This window comes from Salvelinus fontinalis, unplaced genomic scaffold, assembly GCF_029448725.1.
Source record: "Salvelinus fontinalis isolate EN_2023a unplaced genomic scaffold, ASM2944872v1 scaffold_1034, whole genome shotgun sequence".
NCBI lineage: Eukaryota > Metazoa > Chordata > Actinopteri > Salmoniformes > Salmonidae > Salvelinus > Salvelinus fontinalis.
This window is the reverse complement of record NW_026601243.1, coordinates 55,938-61,450: the sequence shown is the minus strand read 5'-3', so window position 1 is coordinate 61,450 and position 5,513 is coordinate 55,938.

Genomic DNA, 5,513 nt, shown 5'->3' with positions numbered 1-5,513 from the left:
ACTAATTTCTTGTTAATTAACTTTAGTTTTGGAAAGTTGGTTAGGACATCTACTTTGTGCATGACTCAAATAATTTTTCCAACAATTGTTTACAGACAGATTATTTCACTTATAACTCACTGTATCACAATTCCAGTGGGTTAGAAGTTTACATACACTAAGTTGACTGTGCCTTTAAAAATTCCAGAAAATGATGTCATGGCTTTAGAAGCTTCTAATAGGATAATTTACATAGTTTGAGTCAATTGGAGGTATACCTGTGGATGCATTTTAAGGCCTACCTTCAAACTCAGTGCCTCTTTGCTTGACATCATGGGAAAATCAAAAGAAATCATCCAAGACCTCCACAAATTGTAGATCTCCACAAGTCTGGTTCATCCTTGGGAGCAATTTTCAAATGCCTGAAGGTACCACGTTTATCTGTACAAGCAATAGTTCGCAAGTATAAACACCATGAGACCACGCAGCCGTCATACCGCTCAGGAAGGAGACGCGTTCTGTGAAAAGTGCTAATCAATCCCAGAACAACAGCAATGGACCTTGTGAAGATGCTGGAGGAAACAGGTACAAAAATATCTATATCCACAGTAAAATGAGTCCTATATCGACATAACCTGAAAGGCCGCTCAGCAAGGAAGAAGCCACTGCTCCAAAACTGCCATAAAAAAGCCAGACTAAGGTTTGCAACTGCACATGGGGACAACATACTTTTCGTCCTCTGGTCTGATGAAACAAAAATCGAACTGTTTGGCCATAATGACCATCGTTATGTTTGGAGGAAAAAGGGGGAGGCTTGTAAGCTGAAGAACACCATCCCAACCGTGAAGCACGGGGGTGGCAGCATCATGTTGTGGGGGTGCTTTGCTGCAGGAGGGACTGGTGCACTTCACAAAATAGATGGCATCACGAGGAAAGAAAATTATATGGATATATTCAATATACATTGAATCTCAAGACATCAGTCAGGAAGTTAAAACTTGGTCGCAAATGGGTCTTCCAAATGGACAATTACCCCAAGCATACTTCCAAAGTTGTGGCAAAATGGCTTAAGGACAACAAAGTCAAGGTATTGGAGTAGCCATCACAAAGACCTGACCTCAATCCTATAGAAAATTAGTGAGCAGAACTGAAAAAGCGAGCAAGGACGCCTACAAACCTGACTCAGTTACACCAGCTCTGTCAGGAGGAATGGGCCAAAATGTACCCAACTTATTGTGGGAAGGTTGTGGAAGGCTACCTGAAACGTTTGACCCAAGTCGAACAATTTAAAGGCAATGCTACCAAATACTAATTGAGTGTATGTAAACTTCTGACCCACTGGAAATTTGATGAAAGAAATAAAAGCTGAAATAAATCATTCTCTCTACTATTATTCTGACATTTCACATTCTTATAATAAAGTGGTGATCCTAACTGACCTAAGACATGGAATATTTACTCTGATTAAATATCAGAAATTGTGAAAAACGGAGTTTAAATGTATTTGGCTAAGGTGTATGTAAACTTCCGACTTCAACTATATATATATATATATGTATATATGATAATTAAACTAGCTTTTAGAAGAACATTCCCATCAGCCTTCAGAGGATGTCTCTGTGTCTGTATCACCTTAAGCGGTGCAGGGACAGAGGAAAATGTTTACCCAGTACGACTCCACTATAATGGGGTATAAGAGCATGAAAAATGACCGTTGGAGGGAGCTGTGGCTAGCTGGGAGTCCCCGTGTGGGCGACCTGCCCTTGTGCTGCACTGAGGAGCACCGCTGAAGGTGATGGCAAAACCAACCACCTTGATAAATGATGCCCCAAGTCTGTGTTCAAAAAGAGAAAGGGAGAGAGAGAGAGACAGAGGGAGAGTGAGTGAGAAAGAAACAGAGAGAGAAAGAGAGAGACAGAGCGAGACAGAGAAGAAGAAGTAGAGAATCCCTGTTGAAAGGTCCAACAGATCTATTTCCCCCAGGTGTGTTCCCTGTTCTGTTCTGTACCTCCAGTGGTTAATTCCGCCTGCTGGCCGTCAGACAATGTGTGCGTCTCAAATGGCACCCTATTCCCTATGTAGTGCACTACCTTTTACCAGAGGCCCTGGTCAGGGGTGCTATTTGGTATGTAGAGTCTGAGGCTAGGTGTTGAGGCATTGTTTGTGTCCCCATCTGCCTTGCTGCCTGGCAGTTCTCTGGGGAGAGAGGCGGAGGGAGCAGAGACACGGACTGTGTCCCAAATGGCACCCTATTCCCTACGCAGTGCATGATTTTGACCATGGCCCAATAGGATGCCATCCACGGTGGTGGAGCTGGGCTGATCAGCACAGCACCAAGTTAAAAAGGGATTAAAGAGTTGACAGGATCCATGTCTCACAGCTGGTTGAGCTGCTGAATACTAGCTGCTACCTCAGCGTTTCTCGAACTCGGTCCTCGTGACCCCAAGGGGTGCACCTTTTGGTTTTTGCCCGAACACGACACATCTGATTCAAATGATCAAAGCTTGATGATTAGTTGATTATTTGAATCAGCTAGGTAGTGCTCGGGCAAAAACCAAAACGTGCAGCCGTTGGGGTCACAAGGACTGAGTTTGGGAAACACTGTGCTACCTACAGCTGGTTGAGCTGCAGTATACTAGCTGTCTCCTACAGCTGGTTGATCTGATATCTAGTAGCTGTCTCCTACAGCTGGTTGATCTGATATCTAGTAGCTGTCTCCTACAGCTGGTTGATCTGATATCTAGTAGCTGTCTCCTACAGCTGGTTGATCTGATATCTAGTAGCTGTCTACTACAGCTGGTTGAGCTGATATCTAGTAGCTGTCTCCTACAGCTGGTTGATCTGATATTTAGTAGCTGTCTCCTACAGCTGGTTGATCTGATATCTAGTAGCTGTCTACTACAGCTGGTTGATCTGATATCTAGTAGCTGTCTCCTACAGCTGGTTGATCTGATATCTAGTAGCTGTCTCCTACAGCTGGTTGATCTGATATCTAGTAGCTGTCTCCTACAGCTGGTTGATCTGATATCTAGTAGCTGTATCCTACAGCTGGTTGATCTGATATCTAGTAGCTGTCTCCTACAGCTAGTTGATCTGGTATCTAGTAGCTGTCTCCTACAGCTGGTTGATCTGATATCTAGTAGCTGCCTCCTACAGCTGGTTGATCTGATATCTAGTAGTTGCCTCCTACAGCTGGTTGAACTACTGTCTAGAAGCGTCTACCTACACCTGGGCTCTGTTAACTATTGACTGCTTAGTTCATTCATATGGGGGCCTTCCCCACTCTTTATTCACACTGTGTACGTCCCAAATGGCACCCAATTCCATTTATAGTACACTACTTTAGACCAGGAGCGATACGACGCCATATGGGCCACATCTATGGTCTCTCAATACACTAACACACAGCTCTCTCTCGTGCTCTCTTTAAATCAAATTGACTTCATTTTTGGCTGAAAAATTAGTTTTTTATATATACGTTAAGGCATATAATCATATAATCATTCCTGTTATGGTACTTCTGAGGTAGGTAACATACCTGTTACTTCTGAGGTAGGTAACATACCTGTTACGATGCTTCTGAGGTAGGTAACATACCTGTTACGATGCTTTATGAGGTAGGTAACATACCTGTTATGGTGCTTCTGAGGTAGTTAACATACCTGTTACGGTGCTTCTGAGGTAGGTAACATACCTGTTACGGTGCTTCTGAGGTAGGTAACATACCTGTTACTGTGCTTCTGAGGTAGGTAACATACCTGTTACGGTGCTTCTGAGGTAGGTAACATACCTGTTATGGTGCTTCTGAGGTAGGTAACATACCTGTTACGGTGCTTCTGAGGTAGGTAACATACCTGTTACGGTGCTTCTGAGGTAGGTAACATACCTGTTACTGTGCTTCTGAGGTAGGTAACATACCTGTTACGGTGCTTCTGAGGTAGGTAACATACCTGTTACTGTGCTTCTGAGGTAGGTAACATACCTGTTACGGTGCTTCTGAGGTAGGTAACATACCTGTTATGGTGCTTCTGAGGTAGATAACATACCTGTTATGTTACTTCTGAGGTAGGTAACATACCTGTTACGATGCTTCTGAGGTAGGTAACATACCTGTTATGGTACTTCTGAGGTAGGTAACATACCTGTTACGGTGCTTCTGAGGTGGGTAACATACCTGTTACTTCTGAGGTAGGTAACATACCAGTTACGGTGCTTCTGAGGTAGGTAACATACCTGTTACGGTGTTTCTGAGGTAGGTAACATACCTGTTACTTCTGAGGTAGGTAACATACCTGTTACGATGCTTCTGAGGTAGGTAACATACCTGTTACGATGCTTCTGAGGTAGGTAACATACCTGTTACGATGCTTCTGAGGTAGGTAACATACCTGTTACGATGCTTCTGAGGTAGGTAACATACCTGTTACGATGCTTCTGAGGTGGGTAACATACCTGTTACGGTGCTTCTGAGGTAGGTAACATACCTGTTACGGTGCTTCTGAGGTAGGTAACATACCTGTTACGGTGCTTCTGAGGTGGGTAACATACCTGTTATGGTACTTCTGAGGTAGGTAACATACCTGTTACGATGCTTCTGAGGTAGGTAACATACCTGTTAAGGTGCTTCTGAGGTAGGTAACATACCTGTTATGGTGCTTCTGAGGTAGGTAACATACCTGTTATGGTACTTCTGAGGTAGGTAACATACCTGTTACGGTGCTTCTGAGGTGGGTAACATACCTGTTACTTCTGAGGTAGGTAACATACCTGTTATGTACCCTGATGAAGACAGCTTGCCTGTCGAAACGTTGGTATTTAAATATTTTTGCATCTGAGCTCCTAGAGTGTGCGGCTCTCCTTTATTTTCTAGTTTTCTACTCCGCTAGCCAGCACCTCGCCTACATAGGTGTGCGTTTCTTTTTTCTTCTAGATACTTCTGAGGTAGGTAACATACCTGTTACGATGCTTCTGAGGTAGGTAACATACATGTTATGGTACTTCTGAGGTAGGTAACATACCTGTTACGGTGCTTCTGAGGTGGGTAACATACCTGTTACTTCTGAGGTAGGTAACATACCTGTTATGTTACTTCTGAGGTAGGTAACATACCTGTTATGTTACTTCTGAGGTAGGTAACATACCTGTTACGGTGCTTCTGAGGTAGGTAACATACCTGTTACGGTGCTTCTGAGGTAGGTAACATACCTGTTACGGTGCTTCTGAGGTAGGTAACATACCTGTTACGGTGCTTCTGAGGTACGTAACATACCTGTTACTTCTGAGGTAGGTAACATACCTGTTACGGTTCTTCTGAGGTAGGTAACATACCTGTTATGTTACTTCTGAGGTAGGTAACATACCTGTTATGGTGCTTCTGAGGTAGTTAACATACCTGTTACGGTGCTTCTGAGGTAGGTAACATACCTGTTACGGTGCTTCTGAGGTAGGTAACATACCTGTTATGGTACTTCTGAGGTGGGGATCATACTTGTTATGGTACTTCTGAGGTAGGGATCATTCCTGTTAAATGGGCT